The 22,313-nt window shown below is 39.2% G+C and overlaps 1 protein-coding gene across 1 annotated transcript in view; it reads right to left on the minus strand.

The window, feature by feature from the left end:
- Positions 1 to 21,810, minus strand: part of FRS2 (fibroblast growth factor receptor substrate 2) — a 34,150-nt gene extending 12,340 nt beyond the window's left edge. Inside the window, exon 1 of the mRNA XM_063447021.1 lies at positions 21,708 to 21,810. The gene's annotated coding sequence lies outside the window, so the exon portion shown is untranslated. The remainder of the gene's footprint in view (positions 1 to 21,707) is intronic.
- Between the last annotated feature and the right edge of the window lie 503 nt (positions 21,811 to 22,313).

Genomic DNA, 22,313 nt, shown 5'->3' on the forward strand with positions numbered 1-22,313 from the left:
AGGAACGTTTGTATGTTATTGAAAATTGCAATCAGCAGGATCCCTGACCACACGAAAACAAAACTTTCAGATGACAAACTGTATATATAGCAATCAAAAAGTTAAATTAAAGACTATGCAGCATAAAAATAGCCACATCACTTGATCTGCTCAAAGTTGAATTACTAGTAGAGTGACCTACTTGGTAGTACTGTAAGGCAATGAAGTTGGTGCCATCACCAGAGAAAGTGAGTTTGGCTTAAAAGCTTTTGGTATGACCAGGGATGGACAAAAAGAGTACATATTTTACATATTAGACACACAGATATTTAGATTTATAGCATAAAGTAAAGAAACTATCATTCACCATAACCATCGTTTTATTTTAAAGGAACATAGGAAAACAAAACAAACCCTGCAGATGAAGATTTGTAAAATCCAATGTTGCCAAATATATAAAATTATATAATTGGTAATAAAAAAAATAAAAATAAAAGTGCCTAAAAAAACAAACAAAAAAAAAACTGATCGTCACCACAGATTACAGCTATCCCTTACATACATTCTTTTCCTACAAGCCAAGGTAACTGTAGCAACCGTTTCATACGGACAGGACATTGGTTTAATGGTGTACCCTGGTAACTGCATTTTCTCTTAAAATGAGAAAGGTCCCTTTCTTTAACTCCCACACCATTTACCATATATACTCGAGTATAAGCCGAGTTTTTCAGCACATTTTTTGTGCTGAAAAACCTTAACTCGGCTTATACTCGAGTCAATGTCTGTATTATGGCAATTTGCATTGCCAGAATACAGACAGGGGGCTGTGGGGGCTGCAGAGCGTTTACTTACCTCTCCTGCAGCTCCTGTCAGCTCCCTTCTCCTCCGCGCCGGTCCGTTCAGCACCTCGGTCAGCTCCCAGTGTAAGTCTCGCGAGAGCCGCGGGGTCATAGTGCGGCTCTCGCGAGACTTAGTGTGAGCTGACAGAGGGAGCTGCACGGACCGGCGCGGAGGAGAAGGGAGCTGACAGGAGCTGCAGGAGAAGTAAACTCTCTGCCAGCCCCCCATCCCCTCCCCCCCACTGAACTACCAATGCCACTGGACCACCAGGGAAGGAGAGCCCCCCCTCCCTGCCATGAACAAGCAGGGAGGGCGGACGAAAAAAATAAAAAATAATAATTTAACAAAATACAATTAAAATAATTTTTAAAAAAAATTATATTAAAAATGCCCACCCCCCACCAAGGCTCTGCAACACACACACTGCACACATACGCTGCATTCATTATATACACACACTGTAAATAAATATTCAATTAATATAATTTTTTTAGGATCTATTTTTTTTTTTGAAATTTACCAGTAGCTGCTGCATTTCCCACCCTAGTCTTATACTCGAGTCAATAAGTTTTCCCATTTTTTGGGGGTAAAATTAGGGGCCTCGGCTTATACTAGAGTATATACCGTATATGGAACTTACAACACTTGTGTGTGGTGCTGGCAGAGACATGATTTACCTCAAAGAAAGAAATATGGAATGCTTAGAGAGACATAGCCATAGTTATGAGTCATTACAGAGAAATACTAGTTACTAGATAAGGGGAAACATATCAAATCGAAAAAAAAAAAAACAGAACAAGACATTAGTCAGTATTGCATTAACCCCTTAAGGACCAAACTTCTGGAATAAAAGGTAATCATGACATGTCACACACGTCATGTGTCCTTAAGGGGTTAAGGACACCCTATGGAGTTTTATTACCTAAGCCAGGTAGCAAAAATAGCCAAGTTGGAGAATGTTTCAAATTCCGCTATTTTGATCGGAATCCTGCAAATTTGTTGGTTCTTTCCATTTTTGTATTTTGTGAATATTTGTTTGTTTGTGATGTTATGCATTGCACAGCCTGAAGCAGCAGTGTTGAAAAATTATAAGTTCCTTTTTTAAATGAATCAAGACCAATCATAGTTAATAGCTACACAGGAATTTAGTTTTATAGTATGTGAAAATGCACGGGTGTGTGGGGCAAGGCTCACTGTGTGTGCAATTGTAGGGGCATATGTACTGCCATACTAGTTAATTGGGGAGGGAAATAAGTCCTCTGCATTGTCCATTCTTACCCTTCACTAACTAGGAGCCCATTTACTCATCCTCCCTCACTGCCAGGAAGACCATTCCCACTCACACATTGCCTGCAAGCCCATTTCAATTCTCATCCTTGGGGCATGCAGAGTGGTAATCAGTGAAGCATAGTTTGAGTATAGCCTTGCTTATGGAATACAACGAATTGCAGCATCAGCACGTGCAGTTCCACACATATAGATAAAGTACCTATGCAGTGATTTACTTGTTTGCAGCAGAGCTTGCACGAAGAAAAGGCTGCCCAGCCAGATCTTCGTCCACAAAGAATGGGCCCACCTGCTCAAGGGACATGTCACCTGCCATTAAGCACGTCATGCTGTCTGATGGAATGTCCACAGTTCATGCAGAGAGTGCTGCACAGCACAAGCAATAGCTACATGATCCCCATGTCTGTTCACAGTGTGAGCATGTGTTATACGCACGCACTGTGCTGCCTGAAGACAGTTCCCTGGTTCTCTAGATGTAGGACACTAGGAAACAAGTCTGGACGGTGGAACAGGACACAAGAATTGGGAATGTTGGGAGGCCTGGGATCACCACCGTAGCTATGTGTGAATAAACTATATCTATCTCAATCATAAATAGACATGAGAACAAGAGCAATTTATTACATACATTAAATAACCTGCCAACAGGATCCATGCTTTCAGCAGACTGTTGACTTTCCTTTGTTAATTCCCTTAACATCAGCATCAAAGCTATGGTCCAATAAATGACATATGTAACAAACACCATCCGATACAAATGAACAACAGAGTGGGCAACATCAAATGAAAATGTTAAAACCTAAGAACAAGAAACTAAACCTGTTTGGATCTTAATGCCAAGGCAGCGAGCTCAGTTAAAGGGACACTCAAGGTTCCATAACCACTAAATATAAATGAAGTGGTTATGGTGCCTAGAGTCCACTAGCTGTCTTCCAACAGTTTAATGTTAAACAGTTCACAAACAGAATGGCACTGAATGTGGGTCCTCCAGTGCTGTGAGGGTGCCCCCACCTGCATCTAATAATTGATGAGATGTTACACTACATCATAACCTCTCCAATATGAAGAAGAAGAATTTTCTGTTACATATTATGACACTTTCCTAAAGGAGATCTGTTTTAAAGGGCTTCAACTAAAAACAATGTTTATTAAAATACAATTTTGGCTGTAGTAACACTTGCTGGCATAATAGAGTTAGCCTGTCTAGATCCCAAAAATAATGTTTGGGATCTAGGATAGCTACTACACTTGTTATGGAATCGTGACTATAGCTAGTTCACACTAGAAACAGGGGTAGAAAACCTTCAGCACTCCAGATGTCATGGACTACATCTCCCATAATGATCTTACACCAATAATACTGGCAAGGCATCAGGGGAGATGTAGTCCACAGCATCTAGGGTTCCAAAGGTTGCAAACAGTCTGAAAAATCTGTATGTATTTAAACATTGTGTCCAGGAAGCTCACATCTGCATTTGCAACGCTTTAGTGAGATGTATAAAATAAATACATTTAAAAAAAATAATATATATATATATATTACAAATGTAGTAATCCATACTTTAGAGTAGGGAGGTAGAAATTGTGGCAAATAATTATCTCTACTTCTTCCAGAGGCACCGTAATACATACACACAGCAATACTGGTTCTAAACCACCAATCAATCAAAAAACAAATAATAATAATCCAACATTGAAAAGATTTTGTCAAGTCTCTCTGTCAGTAAATATATTGTGTTTTGAGCCCTAGAAAAAGACCGGTTGCAGCCTAACCCCACTCACTGTTCAGCTCCAAATATTGTGATTTTATAAACAAAACTATGGGCAACATAACTGCAAAAAATTCTATGTTATTGTAAATTAGGTTTTGATTAGATTTTAATTTATGCAATTGTAGAGTGGTAATATTACATTTTAAAACCTGTTATTCAGGTCATACATACAGGCTTTTATTGCATGTGGCCCAGCCAGTGCAACACACCATCTGCAAGACTTAAAAGCAGTACAACCCGAGATGCCAAAATGAGAGCATGTAGTGGCAGACGTGGTGAGATGGTTTGACAAAAAAAAAATTACAAAAAATGTAACTGTGCCCAAAAGCTCCTTGCACCATAACCACTACAATTATCAATGGTTATTGCATTTACAACAGACCCGTAAATAAATACAGAAATAAAAAGGAGACTAGATTAAGTACTCCACAGTGGAGGAGGCAATAACAAACCATGTAATTAACATTTTAAAAAAAAAAAAAAGAAAAAAAAAAGAAAGACTTCACTGTAGACAAAAATGTTTTATATATATATATATACACACACACACACACACACTATAGAGGTCTTTCATGGGTATTTGGAAGGGATCTATTCTTTGTAGGCCTGCTGTGACCCTTACAATCCTACATTCATATAAAAATGAAGTTTGTACACTAAGCACGAGTTTAGAAAATGGATACATAAGAAGCGACAAGGTCTATCTAAAGCAAACGCACGCCTGTTTGCACACGGCATTGTCTCATTCAGCACAGTACTGGGCCAGACCACACAGCTCTCTAGCCCCCTCATATCTTTTCGTTAATGTGAGAAAAGTGAGTACAAGTGCCGAATTCATCTGCCCACACAATCAAGAGGTCTTTACCATTCAAATAATAGACGTGCTAGGTTCTGAATTTTACACAAATTTATGTGACACCACAGCACTTGGCTGTCCTTCTCACTGGCATCAGACACAACCCAAAATAGGAGATACATGTACTATTGGCATTGCCTGACATAAAGCCTAAAATATTTCTTGACTGTATGCAATATAGTTTGCCATTGATGGATATGTTTCTAATTCTTTGAGATAGTGCTTCAACTATCCCCACCCAAAACAAAATAAAATGCCTGTCTATGGCACATTTGCACACTAGGAAGGATAATTTCAGTTTACACAAGCAGACTCTTACAGTAGTAAACCATTTAACCCTCATAGTGCCAACCATGTGGAGTGTTACGTGGTCAGCGCAGTGGGCATGCGATTTCAACCAACTGGTGAGATTTTCTTTGCAGTGTTCCTCTCCCTCTTGCTAAACAGTGATCAGACTGTTGATAGTTAGCTTGACCGGAAAATGTGAATGTTAAATTAAGTATTATTCTGCTTTGGTATTGCCCGTGTCAGACCAGTGATCAGTTGCTTCTGTTTATGTAAAAGTTTGATCTATGTCCAGACTGTCAGTAAAATTTGACTTTTGTGGTCTCCTTTTAATTTAAAAACATCACTTCTGATATTTTATGTATTATTTTTAAGAAGACTCCCAAGGTGGCTCCCACTAGCCACGCAATAGTGGATAAAATAGTTCCACCATTTTCAAAATTCTAAACTAAAAATAAACAATGGGTTACAGTGGGGTTTTCAAAAAGGTATCCCTTTGTTGGACAGCTTTGGGCTCAGTGATGGCTATTATTAATCTTACAGGCCAAAGATAAACCATTCTGTAAAATGTTTAGGTTTTACACACACCAACATGATATTTGCAAAAAAATGACCTCTAACAAATTAATACTAGAAAATCCTAGACATACAAATTATTCTTAAAAGAAGGACAAATTGTTTTAGGTATGAAACGTCATAAAGAGGTGTACTGTGCATTACAGGAGAACACATACGTGCCGACAATCAGTGGTACCACAATACATAAAAGTTTATATGATACAGTTAAGTGTTTGGCCATAACTGTTAGGGAAATAAAAGGTGTGTATATATATATATATATATATATATATATATATATATATATATATATATATATATATATATATATATATATATATATATATATACACACACATTGTAATTGTGGAGACCTGCCCAGCCAGGTTCCCCCTAAATATATAGCATGCTCCTCCAGCTGTTTGAGATTCTCCCTCAATTACCTAATCATTCCCTTTACATTTTACCAATAGCTGCAACTCTTAGCCATCACTTCCAAAATTTCCCTGCTACCTCGTCTCAAATCCCCACAGTATCCTTTACATTGTAAGCTTACGGGCAATCTAGCTAAGCACTTTGTATAAAACAGCTTGGCTAGATTATATTGTACAGTAGGGATCGACCGATTATCGGTTTTACAGATATTATCGGCCGATATTCGGTATCGGCCAATATAGATACCGATATTGCCGATAATACATAAGAGGACCGCCGGGCCCATTCCAAGCCCGGCAGTCCTGGGGGGCCTGCAGCAAGCTCTTACTTACCTCCCCAGCAGCTCCCTGTGTAAATCTCGCTAGACCCGCGAGATTTACACAGGGAGCTGCTGAGGCTGTAAGTAACAGCTTGCTGCGGGCCCCCCACTGCTCAGCCCATGCCACTGGACCACCAGGGATTGACATATCCCCCCTGCCTGGCCAGGTAACAAGCAGGGAGGGGGGACTTTAAAATAAATAAATAAAATTTAAAAAATAAGGAAAACCATATCAATATTAAAAATACAAAATGCCCCCCTCCCCTTTACTAAAATTCCTTCCCTTCAGAGAAACACACACTCTGCATTCAATATATATATATATATATATATATATATATACACACACACACACACTACGCATTCATTATATACCACACACACTACACAAATGTGGCATGTAAATTTTGTGCATTTACCTTTAGAACTAGTTTATTTTTTCAAAATGGTAAATGTACAGAATATGGGCAAGTTATCGGCTATCGGCCTAAAAGTTCACAGATTATCGGTATAGGCTCTTAAAAAAAATAAATCAATATCGGTCGATCCCTATTGTACAGCACTGCAGAATCTGTTGGCGCTTTATAAATACCAGTAATAAATAAAATATACAATAAGACACATGATAGACAGGCGGACGTACAGTTATTAGAAACTTGGATAATCTATACTGAGCCACCTTATTTCAATACAGCAGGTAAATGTTAGCACAGAATGTGCATTTGTGAGGGCTGAAATAAGACAAAAATAAAACGTATTCACTTTTCTTGGTGTCTTCACACATTTAAATACCAACATGCCAAAAGTAGCTGAAACTTTGCAGAGTAGCAGCAGCTAAGAGATGGATGTTTCATACAGTTGGAAGTGAATGCTAGACTCAGAAAAGAAACCCTTATGAATACCGCAGGATTTGTGATCTAAACAGCATTTACTGGAAGTGAGTCAGTTGAAAGAAATTGCAGTTATTGGGGTTTATTTTATTTATAAAAAGAAGCCATGCCACTTAATTGGCTGCAGGAGTCTGCCTGAGCTGTCTGGCAGATATCCAAACACATATCTAATAAAAATAATATAATTATGTAGGGGGGTGGGTGTGGAGAGGGTGAATGGAATTGTGACACCTACATTACTGTAGCTATTATTTGAGCAGGTACTCCAGATTAAACAAAACCGTTCTAAATCCCCTCGAACCCTGCAAAGCATTTTCTGAGTAAATGGGTATAATGTTAGGGATATTTCTCAAACTATCTTTTTTTAGAAGGACATAATACATTTTCAAATTACAGAAAAAAGAAAAATAAAGAAAAAAATAATGAAAAATAAAAGTACTCAGAAAGCATTAAATGTGGGCCATCTCTCCTCACTTGGCACACTCAGTGCTAAATTGCGCTGTTACCCTCAAGGGTGGCTGTCTGCAGTGTTTATGTTTATTCCTAGAATTCACAGCACAAGGGTCAAGGGAGCCAGCAGCTTCTGGCAGTTACAATTTGTGAATTGTTCCAGCTCTGCGGCACTTGAGAAACACATTTGGCACACAGTGTGTCTAAGGCTCGAGTGTTTAAATAAGCCCTGAAAATACAGAGTTTCACTTATGCTTGGCTGTAGGGAAGGTTTCACATCTAGTGGCACATGAAAAGCTTGCATTCTTTGCTGCTCCTGGGACATATCCAAACCCTGACATTTTGAAGGAGCTGTGCGTGTTACAGATGGACGGGGGTAGGTATGAGGGGGGCTTGTTTTACCTATCAGTCTCCCCGAGATAAAACGCTGACCTGCAGGGCTGTATTCAAGATAAATATACATCTGACAGACCTGAAAGGCTATGAGGTAATGAGACCCCAGCATAACATAAGATCCCTCTGTTTGAATACATTTATATAAACTGAAACCCTGCAATTAAAGATATTGCATGAAGAGGCCGAGTATTTATTTTCTTCTCACAATGTTTAGATAAATATTAAACTGAACATGTTTCAAAAACAGAGTTTTCACTTATTAGAGATAGGGACAAGAAATATAAACAGCATACACTGGGGGGTGGGGGGAAATATTTCATTGGGGGGGGGGGAAATACAATGCTAGAAAACAAATTGCTATTATGTGTGCATGCATGCACACAATAGCAACTTGCACATAAAGGGTTACTCCAACCAAAAACAGCAATAAAAACCTTTTAAATGAAAGATACAATTTACCTGTACTCTAAGGGCGAGGGCAAGTTCTCCAGGCAGCCCAATTTTCCTCTAGTGACATCAATCCTCCTCTTCCTTAAAGTAAGAGGAGAGATGTCCTGAAGGCCAGGCTGAGGGCAGGATGCCAAATAAGCACAGAATTTACATTAGTCAGTCCAGAACTCTTGTTCTATGCTGGCTAATGATGCTCCATTCCCCAAAAACAAAATATGGAAGCTTACTGTTTAGCAGATATACCACAAATAAAAACATGTATGCATTTACCTATGCGTTTTTTCCCCCCCAACTGTGTCTAAAAAACAGCTTGAAAACCTACAGATCTCGTCTGCTGCCTTTGCAAGCCCTCCCATTCTAACCCCGCCCAGACTTTCTGTGGCTGTCCAATCACAGGCTTCCCAATGTAGCTCAAAGAGAATGCTCTGGACAATTGCTGTCTTTTTAGTTCAGTGCAAATACTTTAAAGGTACACTATAGTCACCTGAACAACTACAGCTTAATGTAGTTGTTCAGGTGAGATCTATAGCTCCCTGCAGGCAATCTAATGTAAACACTGCCTTGTACACGTCAGATGTATTAAAATACAGCAGAGGAGAGGGGGCGGGCAAAGACCGTGAGCTGAGCTGTCAGTCAGCTCAGATCGCGGCCGCGCACATGGTAGTGCGCTCAGGACTTCAGAGGGCGGCATGAATGCCGCCCTATGAAGTATGTGCACATGTGTGGAAGTGTCTGATTGCTCCCTGCTCGCGTCCGCCTATTTCGTCATTTTGACGAAATAGGGGGCGCGTCTTCACGAGGCTCCCGGCGCTGGAACCAGGTGAGTAAAATCCTCTGACTGGACAGTACCTAAACTAAACCAGGAAGTAACAAGACCTGTTGTTGTCTACTTGAAAGCCAGAGGGTGTAAACAGATTTATAAAAGTGTATTTTTCAATTAAAATACACAATTTACAAAATGAAAATTATAAAAAGCAAATGAATAAAAAAAAGGGCACACTCTTCACACACTAAGCTTTTCAGTAAGCTTAAGTTCAGGCTGCATTAATCATCCCGTATTGAAAATGCTAACAAAATTAATAAAAAATATATAAATTTAAAAAAAAAAACAGATGCCAAACTGTACCAGTGTTCATTAGGTTGATTTAAGTTGCATTTTTTTTTTTTTTAATCATGAAGAGCAAAACACATCACTACAGAATTGGATTACACCAAGCAGCCAAGTTAATCACATAATTACACATCAATTAAACCTGGCTGTAATGCGTATATTTCAGCAGCTGTTTTTTTTCAGTATTTGAACATACCAAGGTTTACACCTATGGAGTGAGCTGTTCCTTGAACAATTATGCATAGACGTACTGTGTAAGCACCAAGAGAGAATAAAGAACATATGATAAATGTCTGCTTTGAGACTGAATAATCAACTTTTTGATTGGGACAGTAAAATCAAATAATGTAATTACTGGAGTGAGGTGCAAGGGAAATATCTTATTTGCACTTCAAGGTGATCAGGACAGCCATTAATCATCAGCCAACAGGACATCTTTCCCCCACAGCAGAAGTAAAAAGCACTTTTAAGTGTTGAAGATGACTGCACAGACATTTCTTATTAAATGGTTACTCCAAGCATAAACACTATGCCCGCTGTAGTGGTTACGATGTCAGGAGTATTCTGGCCAGGTTCCCTGGTAATGGAGCAAACTAATAAGCAATGGTTTGTCCCCTTACCCGATTCCCGCCAAGCTCTGACGGTCCCTGGTGATCCAGTGACTAGCTTCTGCAGAGGTCAACATTCTTTAGCTGAGAGCGTCAATATTGGTCATTCTGTGCAATCAAAATGGTATAGAAGTGATTTTAAACATACCCAAACTCTAAGGCTGACTGATGACACCCCTATGGCGCTGCCGGAGGTGGTGGGTTAATCTCTGTATGTGCAGCGTTTCAAATCAAAATGCTGGTTATACAGACTCCACGCACCATGACAACTTCGATTCATTGAAGTGGTCATTCTGCTTGGAGTAAGTAAGAAACATCTGTCTCTCCTTCTTAGCACTACTACATTATTCAGTATGCACTAAAGATCATACAAATAAAATGGAGCCCACATTGCTTTTCTGATGGAAAAATCCCAACTAAGCCAGCCAAAGAATAGCCTCTTAATGGGTCAATTGAAGCACTCACAACTTGACATAATTGCAATGGTTATGGTGCATAGGACACTTGCTCCCTGTTTAACGGGACAGAGTGGATTAAAACTGCAATGGTTTGCAAAATTTGTTGCAGCTATAAGCCTGGCCCCTCAGATACAGGAGGAATTCTTCAACCAACTTACTCATCGGAGTGCACACTCAATATTCGGATAGGCAGGGCGAATAGGTGAGGAAAAGAATAGCCCAGAATGACCAAGCTCCCTACTGGTCGCAAGTGCTACATTTTTAGAATCTCTAAAGTCAGTTTTTTTCTTTCTTTAGGTTTCTTTATGCATTAAGTACAAAATGCTTTTTAAAAATAAAAAATTAAAATGGGGAGTTAACCCCTGCCTCTTGTGTCCTTTAAAGTGCGATAGAAACTTGCCATCAAATATTCCTCCTCAACTCTAAAACTTTGTGGTACTAGAGTGCCTTAATGATTTTGCCAATAACTATACCTTAGAAGGCCTCCGGAATTCCATTACAAGTCCTGCATAAAATGAAAGACAAAGACGACCATTCAAGTCACAGCGAAAACAAGCACAAAGTGTTTGTTGATGGCAATAAACAAAGTTGAAAAGTTTTAGAGGGTTATGAAAGACACGTACTGTGCAGCCAACCTGGCTTTACTCTGGCATTATTTGAAATCCCTTGAAAAATGAGTCCATTATTTTTGCCAGTGGTTCTGGAGGGAAAAAAGTGGGTGTTCTTTAACTGTTTCACACAATTTTACAGAGACCACCAGTTAACAAGCCGTCAAGTGATCAGACAGAAAGTGAATACTGCCAACATCGGCGGACAACTAAGCAAATCAGCCATGGTTGATGCCAAGTTATGGTACTGGAAGAGAGAAAGCTATGTTTAATACGACTGGTACAGAGGACCTAGCTAAAAGAGTCTTACACTGCAGGTTGCAGTCACAGAATGTACCAGAGTCATTCTATATGGAAGCTTATTTCCACTGTGGCAGTTATCTGATGGTCACCACAATTCTGTTAAAGTCTGCTGCTGCATCACTTTTCAATTACTATCCCAAGCAGCCACAACACAGATTCTCCTATCCTTCTCCATCTGTCTCTCTGAATCAGTTGCATTACCTAAGGTCAATAAATTGTCCCCAATGGTAGAATGATGGCTTCTTCCCGAGAGGATCCACATGAATTTATGCATGGGTTATTCTACAAGTGTGTGCTGTAAGTCAGTAAGTGATAACTTGCTGTTTAAAGTGTGTGTGTGACAAGTATTAACAAATGCCTGCATTAGTTTTCGGAAGAATATTATGGTGGGCAATGAAAACAGTCCTGTTGACTTGGGATGCAGAAGAGATTTATCCTGCGTTCAGCGACCTTATTTGTTAGAGAGAACACGACTTATTGGCATCTGAATTTGGCTGTCATGGTTTGATACTGTCCAGATTAAAGATATTAATTTCTTGATATGATACAGATTTGCTTGCAATATGCATTTCAGTTTTGTAGAAAAATTCCTGTTGAGTTTTGGCATTGGCGTTAAGGAGGGAAATAATGAGCAACATTTAGATAGCAGTGCAGATTTTGCTAGGACATCTGGGATTATCTGGAGGTAAAATACAAAAGATTTCAGTATCAACGAGCACCTTCTTTGCAGGGAGAAAAAAAATAAAAAATAAAACACAGCTGTGGAATACAGATACACAAGGCAGGAGAAGAGGAAAATTCTGGTGGGTGTGTTCTACCCCTCCAGTTTGAAGTCACCTGTGTCCCATTATAGACCGACATTAGCAGAAGCCAATTAAATAATTTAATGGAACTTTCCACGTGTGTTAAATATCAGTTTAATGCTTCAACTGTTTGCATTTTGACTAAAAGATGCATACCATTGGAGTACTACAGACAGTAGAGATTAACGTATGCAAGATCACAAAAACGTGCTTAAATGTTCACTCCAAGCACAATAATCACTAAAGTGTTGAAGTGGTTATGGTGTCAGGAGTGATCTTTAGTCAAACCACTACTTTATTTCTTACACAGGGCTCGATGGATGTCAGTCACGTGGCTCTCTCATTTTGGTATTGAGAGCTGAAAGCTCTTGCTTGGAGCTTATGTTAGCTGTCTGGAGCTTGGTCCTGTAGTGCAGAGTCAGTTCATAAGCTGAGAGTCAGCTGATATCAAGCCATGCCACACTGGGCTAAGCTCAGGCAGAGAGTGTCTGGCTGCAGAGAGGCAGCGACTGGCATACTGCAGACCACAGGAATTACGTCAAACTGTTGGCAGTTTGACTACTTACACTAGGCAGCAAGCGCATTTCTGGAACCATAACTTCTACAGTGCGCTGTGATTGCTATGGTGGTCGGAATGCTACTTTAAGAGATTTCATGCTCAGGCATAAATCAATATCTGCACGGGAACTTGTAAGAAAATCATTTGGTACCAAAGTCATGTGCAATCTTAGCAGCTAAGATTAAGATAAATTTTACACTGGGTGCTTGCATTGGTTGGATAAAAATAAATTTCTGTCCACCAAATTCATAGTGAGTCAATTACATTTTCAGGGAAACAAATAAATACAATTCTAAAATTAAGAAAACAAAAAATAAATCATGTAAGCTAGAATCAACTGGATATTAAGGATAATGAAAAACATTGATTCTAAGACACTCAACCAACTAGGACACTTAAAGAGCAATGCAACATAACGAAGTTAGATTCTATGAGAGTAAAAAAAAAAGGCTACTTTAGTTACAAGCTTGGATCACTCTGTATACTTTGCATGAACGAGCACAATTTGACAATAAATTATTTTTGCATGGAGATTCATGGCTGTTTAATGAGAGGTCGGTAAATTATGCAGGGCTGTTTATCAGCTCTGCTGATTATAAGCTGGGAAGCCCACCACACAATCTATGAAACTCCCAGCACTAAAGACCCTTTTGATAAACCCCTCTTGAAGCTGATGCTCAGTGGTGCATTCCAAGGCATTCAAGGAGAGGCACTGTGACACCCGGCAGGGGTCCCCCATTGTGTGGTAGATTGCCGGGCAGCCTCCATTCATCACTTCATGGAAAGCTCAAAGCCAGTGTGGCAAATAAGCCTTGCACTGCCTGCTCTACAACATAACTAGAAGGCCTACTAATAGAGAGATCTGCTCCACATATTGGGACCACACTGTGTTCTAAATCTGTCATATTTACAAAACTTACATTTTTTTTTTTTTTTTTAAGTGGCTTAGTAAATATTCTGATAAATGAGAAGTCACTTCAAGACTTTAGTGCGGATTTAAAAAAAAAACACAAAAAAACATAACTTATCTGTTAATTTCTTCACTACAGGTCTTCCAAAAACAAAGAGAAATGTTTAACTACATAATGCAATGTAATAAGCAGAACTAAGACCAACGGTATATCAAAGAGCAACATGTCGACTTTGGGTGCATTTATCCTGGATAGTGACCCTCATAAGCTACTGTAAGGTTTAAATGAAGACGAAGGGATATCAAATATATTCCCTAAGCACATAGGTTGAGATTAAGAGAAAACATGGATTAATGAAAATCTTAAAAATACTTTTTCTTCTTCAAAACTAAACACTGTTGGAGTTTTACCCAAAACTTTTATGTACATAACAATGTATTTTGGTTACATATAACCTTGATATACAAAGTAGTGCCAGGCCTGCTTTTCATCATCTTACATTTTAGTGTTAAACAGTTACACATAGAATTGGTGTTCCTTAGTGCCCATCAGCTGACTAACCGGTAGCTCTGCTACCGTGGAAGCATAATCTTGATTAGCAATGGCAACTTGAAAGCACAAGCGGACACTCTCAGACAATCAATAGCTGCCTATTGCTAGCACAAATTACAAAATATACATGCATTCACTTGTGATGGGCAGACCATAATAGGCTTTGAGCAACTAATGATGCTCTCAGCCTATTGCTGCATCCTCTTTGCTATTTGAGCTAATTTGCACATTTTTGCACACAACTAAAATTTGCACATAATTTTTTTTTTTGTAGCTATATGTAAAAATGCATTTGTTTGGTGAAACACACACTACAGATTCCAAGTATGTGTAACTGAACAAACTGCAAGGCATATTCTGGGAGTGAAATGGTCTGTTTTGTGCCATCAATCTGTTAAAAATGCTCCTCTTCCTGAACCCAGAGGCTGAAAGCACAGATAAAGAGGACAGCTTTTTTTATTCATTTTGGAATTCAGTTGGGCTAACAGAAAACAGCTGAAGCAGAAAAAATGAGCTGCATCACAAAATGTTTTACAACTACTGTAATGTAAATGGAGTGATTAATCTGAGCTCCAGTTAAACTAACGGGTAACAAATACATCAGAGAGCCCTTATTACAAAGACATTCCCAGGAGCACAAAAGGGCATGAAACCTTTTCAGTGTGCTACAAAGCCACAAGAAACTAGCAAGTTTGAAGATCGGTTGCGGATTATAATTAAGCCCCATGCAGCCAACAAAATAACCCCAAATCAGTTAAGATTATTGAAGAAGCATGTAAATAACACTGCCTCTAATCCTAAATATGAATATCATACAAAATGTTAAAATTGGCAAAGATGGAACATTTGCACATGCAAGAAGATCTATAAAGATCCCACAGTCTCATTCGATAGGTTTGTATTTTGTACTTGTGAGTGATGCAAATACTCGAGAAGGGTATACCAGTGACAGGGCTACTTGCGACGGCAGTACGGCTTCTGAGGAGACCAGTTAGGAGAGAATTGCAGTATATCAATGTGAGATTACCAGAGCATGAGCAAGCTCATTAGCAGCATCTTGCTTAAGAAAGGAGCAGATGCCAGCAATGGTTTTAAGATGGACTTGGCAGGGTGTGGCAACAGACTGGATGTGAGGTGTAAAGGTGAGGCCAGAATCAAAGACCAAGTCAACGAGCTTGCATGGATGGGCTGATGCTGGTACCATCAACTTGTAGGGAGAGCAAAAGAGGAGAAGCAGTATTTTGAGGAAAAATAAGTTTTACTAAGATTGAGTATCAGAAACCAGGAGGATATCCAAACAGAGATGGAAAAAAGGCAAACGATGATGCGTCCAAGGACACGGGGGAGAGATCAAGGAAAGAGATATATTGGAGTGTCATCGGCATACAAGTGGTAGCGGAATCCAAAGGAATTAATATGTTTGCCAAGAGAGGCAGTATAAAAGAGAAAACAAATGGGAACCAAGAACAGAGCCTTTGGGATCTCCAACCGAGACAGAACGAGGGGAGGAGGTGTGATTAGAAAAAGGAGACACTGAATGAACGTTGGGAGAGATAAGAGAACCATGAGAGGACAGTGTGACAGAGACTGAGGGAATGAAGAGTTTGAAGGTGGAGGATATGATCAACAGTGTCAAAGGCAGCAGAAAGGTCAAGAATATATAGAGTTGTGACTTTTGGGTTTAGTCCAGATTAGGTGATCTGTGTTACTTTATCCAGAGTGGTCTCAGTAGAGTGAAGGGGGTCAAAAACCAGATTGAAGAGGTTGAGGAAAGAGTTGCAGTTGAGAAAGCAAGCGAGATGTGTAAAACAAGTCGTTCCAGAAGCTTTGAGCAGAACGGGAGAAGAGATATAGGACAATAGTTGGAAAGGGAAGACAGGTCAATTGATAGCTTTTTAAGGACAGGTACAACAGTAGAATGTTTAAGAGAAGCAGAGACAATACGAGAAGAAAGAGCAGTTGAAGATATGCGTTAAGGATGGAACAAAACAGGGGGAGAGAGAAACGGGATGCATTTAAGCAGACAAGTAGTGGGGCGAGAGGAAAGGAGAAGCGCATCCACCTCCTCTTCAGTAGCCAGGAAGGCGGGCCAAAGGTTAGGAAAAGGCACGGTCCAAGTGTAGTTAAGAGAGAGGAGCTAATCTGATCTTCCAGAAATCCAACCTCTGCATTAGGCTAATAAATATGTCATGCTCCTTACTCATAGAAAGAAATCAGATAAGCCTGCTCATCTCTTATTTAAGGGCTTGGTATTCGTTATTTAGGAAATTACCACCCAAATCAAAAAGAGAAACCAGATTTAAACCTCAAGTTACATGATATTTGTGAAATAGATAATATCGTTGAAATCTTTAGCAGAAACTGTTTACAGTGGTGTCTCTACATCTGTTGCCGAGCAGTCAGCTCTCCTGCTGCACCCCCACTGCATTAATGATCTCAACACCTCAAGGAAGGAGTAGCAGAATGCACATTGTTGGGGGAACCATATCGCAAGCAAGACATTTATGTCTTGACCTTTCTTATTCTAGAAATATATGTATATACGGTATGTCATTTTATTTTTTTTATAGCGTTTGTTCCACTCAAGTTACAGATGCTACTATGCTGGTAATCAAGGCCAAACAATATATTCCTTGGTGTTGCATAACAAACACTCATGCTTTACCAGCTGTAAGTCTAAAAGCATCTAGGGTCATGGCTCGGCAACAGCTACGGATCTACTTCATGGCCATTCCGGATCCACGTTTTTAAAGGACAAATTAACACAATATAGAATACATTGCTATTTCCTTTTAAACAAGATCAGGATCACTATGGTTCAGGATTGCGTGATGTTTAATATAGGCATTTTACCCTTTAGACTAAGCAGTGAACTAATATTCATCCTCCACACATAAGGGGAGAAAGTACTACACAATGATCTGAGACAGTATTTGCATATTATTTTATAATATGAAAACCCCTTTATCTGATTTTTTTTTACCTTAAGTATCCAATCGTTTTGATTGTCCACCTCTACTGCTTTGATTTAATGATAAACTGCTGTAAAAGACTATATAGTATCGGGGTTGGAGAGAATGTCAGTCCTGTATGAACAATGAATGATTATATTTAACATAGTATAGTGCCATGGAACTGTTGTGCTAAATGCTTTACAACACAGGACCTCGAGATAGAGATAGAGAGATAGATATATATATATATATATATATATATATATATATTAAAAAAAAAAAAAAAAACGATTATTCAAAAATTATTATTTTGTTTTTATTCCAAATCATACATGAGAGTTAAACATGCATGCAGTTTGTTGAATTTTACACTCCCTAAAATACATTTGCATAAATATCTTTAGGTGCATTTTGTTCGTGTTACTGCAGTATACTCCTTCCCCGGACACACTGGGGGAAAATTATGAAAGTTTCATATTAGGCAATTTTTTTTGTCCCAGTTTAGTTTCATTTTTTTATTATCTGTTGCTTTCCTTGCACCATGTCATTTTTGAATATGCACCATTTTATTTGCGACAAACAATATATCAATCTTTTCCACTTTTTTTTTTCCTTCCGAAAACTGTAATTTACAATTAAGAAAATTGGCACTTTTTAGAATCCATAAATAAATACTATCAAAAAAATAATGGTGAAATTGAACAGTCACTTTTCAGAACACTGATAAATATGCTGCACAGCATTCACTTTGGAAATTGTCTTTGAATATCTACTATAATTTAGATACAAGATGTAACTGCCCGGGTTACCTGTGTTCCTTAACGAACACTCCAGGAGTGCTCTGATGCCCTTCAATTGTTAAGAGTCAATCCATTTTTAAACTGTATTATTACCAGGGTTCTACGGGACCCCACACCCCCTGACATTTTACTTTGGATCAAAAAGAGCTGTTCCCTGCCTCTACTACCAGCCCTGGAGACACAGAAGTTCAAGAGCAAGATTGCTCTCACAGCCAGTGAGCTCAGACCTGCTATTTTTTTGTATTTTTTATTTTCCTGCTCATTTTGTTTAGGAACATTCAGCTCTCCGGCAGGAAGTTAATACAGGAGGTGGGGAACAGTGCCTAGTTTAACCCCAAGTAAAAAGAGAGTTATAGCAAGCTGTAGTAGTTATGGTGTCACTTTCATATCACAACATTTTAAAATAAATGTCAGGCAACTATCACCTTTAAACCCTGTAGTCCACAGCTAACATCAGCTAATTGTGTAGTAGCACTGTCTTTTTAACTAAAATACAGCAATTATAAATTACTTAAACTCTACCATAATAAACCAATTACAAGTTACCTTATTTGAACAAATCTGACAGTATAAACTGTCAAGCACAGATGTTTTTTTTTCCCCCAGACATTTTGACCTGAAAATTGGAAATTCACATTAAATTCTCATTTAAGTGATTAACTCCGAGAGAATGTATTAATATAAACAGAAAGAGCAAAAACTAAACTTGCTTCACAAATTTAAAAAAAAAAAATGTAAAGCCCATCACTGTAGAGGAGTTGGACTATGACGAAGGAATGAACAGACAGTTTATTCTGAGTAAGTACTGATATGCTCAACTTGTTAAGTCTGTGGATCACAGAAAGAAAGAAAAAAAAAAACGACTGGAATGATGGAAAAAACAAACTAAATGTCAGTTGCACTGGATGGGGATAAATCTTTTAAAATTAGCACTTTATTAAAGATAATGTGTAGTAGTATTTACTCACATAACTCAAAATAAGCTTGCTTACATGCAAGAAAAATCTAAAATTAATATATTTAATGCCTTGGGTTTTTTTTTTTTTATTTGCAGCTTACATCTGCTCCATCGTACCTAAACTAGGGAGTGCCACAGAACACTTACATACTACTTACAAGTATGTTACTTTGTGAACCAAAATGTGTTTCTGTTTCAGTTGACTAAAACAATAAATATAGCACAGCAAAGCTGCCAGACAATGGCATCAGTTTGTGTAAACGCGGACCTCCCCCCCAAAAGACAATTGATGCCAACATCTACATAAGAAATAAAAACTTGGATTCCACTTACACTGGTACTACAGAAGACAACCCGGCCTATAAAACAGAGGCAGCCAAGAATTCACTTCAACATTCCTCTTCTGCAACTGTCACTAGTCTAATACTATCCGTACCTTTTGTGTCATTTTACCCCACTCCCTCTAGCATGTAAGCTCATTGAGCAGGGCCCTCAACCCCTCTGTTCCTGTGTGTCCAACTTGTCTGGTTACAACTACATGTCTGTTCGTCCACCCATTGTAAAGCGCTGCGGAATTTGATGGCGCTCTATAAATATAATAATAATAATATGCACTCCCATGTCCTTTCCCCACCCCCCCCCCCCCCCACTGATTCAAAACCATCAACAACTCATTGATTACTATAAATGCAGGGCTGTAGAACTGCACAACATTACAGTATATCTCTATACAATTGACATTAGAAAATATTCCGTAATGCAAACTTAACTAGCCTAATTGGATATGCATGCATATTGAAAACATAGAAAGAAACTCATTCCAGTTTGCATAGATAAAACAAAAAAGGTATCTTGTATCTCTAGTGTATTCATGTATATTGTTGAATGGTAAAATGCTAGTCGGTGTAAGGAAAGCGAGAGGAACGTTGCGTGGTACCCACCAAGCACATCTAAGCCATGTCATACCAAATGAATAAAGTAAAGGGGGTGTAATAATGTCTGCCAATTAGAACTCTTGGGGTCAATGCTTCCAGGAAAGAACAGAAGCTTTGCCTTTATTTACTACATGTTCTTACCAAGAAGCCAAAGAAAAAACTCTGCATGCCCCAACACACTGCTGAGAAGCTACCAAAAAGAAAACGCAGGATAAAAATGTAGTTTATTCCAAATAATGTTCCATTGTCAGAAGATGTACATCACTAAACCAAAGCACATGAAACAAAATCACACAGAAGCACAGTTGAAGGTTATAGCATAGATCTTAACAGACCCATATGCCACATAACTTCATGCAAAACCCAAATCCACTGCAAAAAAAATAAAAATAATGCAGTACAAAACTTTGCCTTAATTACTATGGAGGGCAAAGTTAGCTAAATAAAAGATAACTCCAAATTAAAAATAAGGGGGTTAATAATTCATGTAAGGCAGCTTATGGTTGGATGACTAGAATAAATAAGTCCATGGCCTTCAAAGTGAATTAGTTTCATCTTTCCTGTTAACACAACAGAAGCTATGTGTAGCCACTCACCCAGCACCACAGACCAAACTCCAGACCACATTATATGGCACAGTAGACATCTTGTTCTCAATGATCAAGAGCCTTAGCTCATTCAGAACAAGGGTTGTGAAACGTCCTTGTTTATCTTAACTGTTTCGTCCTGCTATTAGACCAGAAGTGATTTAAAACAAACTTCACTGCTACATTTACCCCAATGTGGTAATTACACTGAAACAATTTTCAGTGGGTAGCAGTTTCATAACCTAATAAACACCAGATAAAAGTACAAATAAAATTCAGTTTATATTTCAACCAAACAAAAGTACACAATGAAAGCAGAGTTTAGCTGGAAAACGTCCCCCTATTTACCTCCTGGGGGGGGGGGGGGGGGGGTTGGCTAAACTCTCTTAGAATGAGGGACAAAAGTTAACTCTCTCAGTGTTATCAGCGAGCACTGCATACCACACAAAAGGTTAAACATAACATGAATGTGGGGCACAATCTTACCCAGACAAAGATCACAACAAGGATACAGTCACTAAACTGTGAATTGTCAGGAATTAAAAGGTGAATTTTTGCCAAAAAAGCCAGTCTAAAAACCAGCGCTAACCAGGTTTTTCCCGCATGTAACCCGAAATAAATGCACTGTCGAGTCCTTTTAAACGCAGACAACTCGCACTATAGTGAATAACCCTGGCATTAAGAGAAATAAGAATGCTTTCATTTATTTCCTAACTTGTGAATTACAAAAATTGGATAAAAGGTTTCAGGAAATAAGAACAAGTTATCCATCTCTGCCTGTGTTTTCCAAGTGAAATATTTAATGTTTGTCTGTAATGCACAGCCCAATGCCTGGATGTGGTGAATAGAAGGCAGCAGTGTGTGATAGAGGCAGGCAGGCCGTGTTTACCCAGCTGGGCACTCAATGCCACCCACACACTGCCCGCTGGCACCCAGCAGCCATGTTCCCCTCCTACACACACACAGCGCTGGGAGACCCCAGCCCTCCCTCCGGTACTCCCGGCTATCTATCTATCCCCCACGCAGCTGCGAGCCCGGCTCACCTCGGTCTCCCGGTCTGTCGGACCCCCCCGGACTCCAGCTGGGCCGAGGAGGATTCTCACGTTCTGCGCAGATTCCCCGAGACGACTGCTTCCGGGTCACACGCGCACCGGGGGTACACTGAGAGAGAGAGACACGGCGCGTGCACGAGCACGAGAGGCAGCTAGCACGCAGAGCGAGCGCGAGGGAAAGAGGCGTGCGCGCGGATACGTCCCCGACCACTTCCTTTTTTTTTTCGCGCTGATGTCACTAATAGCGCTGCCTTGATGCGGGGGAGGAGAATGGAAAAGAGAGCGGATTAACTCATTGCGGGACAGAGGGATGGAAGATATTAACCCAGTGATGATGGCTAACCTTAATTAAAACCATAAATAGTTTCTGGACTACATTTCCCATGATGCTCAGCCAACTTTTAGGCTCTAAAAGCTAGCTGAGCATGATGGGAAATGTAGTTCACAAAACAATGTATGGTTTTTAAGGTTACCATCACTGGGTTAACCCCTTCCATCCCTCTGTCTTCCAAACTATGAACCTGCTGCCTACCCAACATATAGTGTGGCCTGTGCTTTATATTTTTATTTTTTTTGAAGTTAATCAATTTAATTCCC

The sequence above is a fragment of the Pelobates fuscus genome, chromosome 3 (genome assembly GCF_036172605.1).
Source record: "Pelobates fuscus isolate aPelFus1 chromosome 3, aPelFus1.pri, whole genome shotgun sequence".
Lineage (NCBI taxonomy): Eukaryota > Metazoa > Chordata > Amphibia > Anura > Pelobatidae > Pelobates > Pelobates fuscus.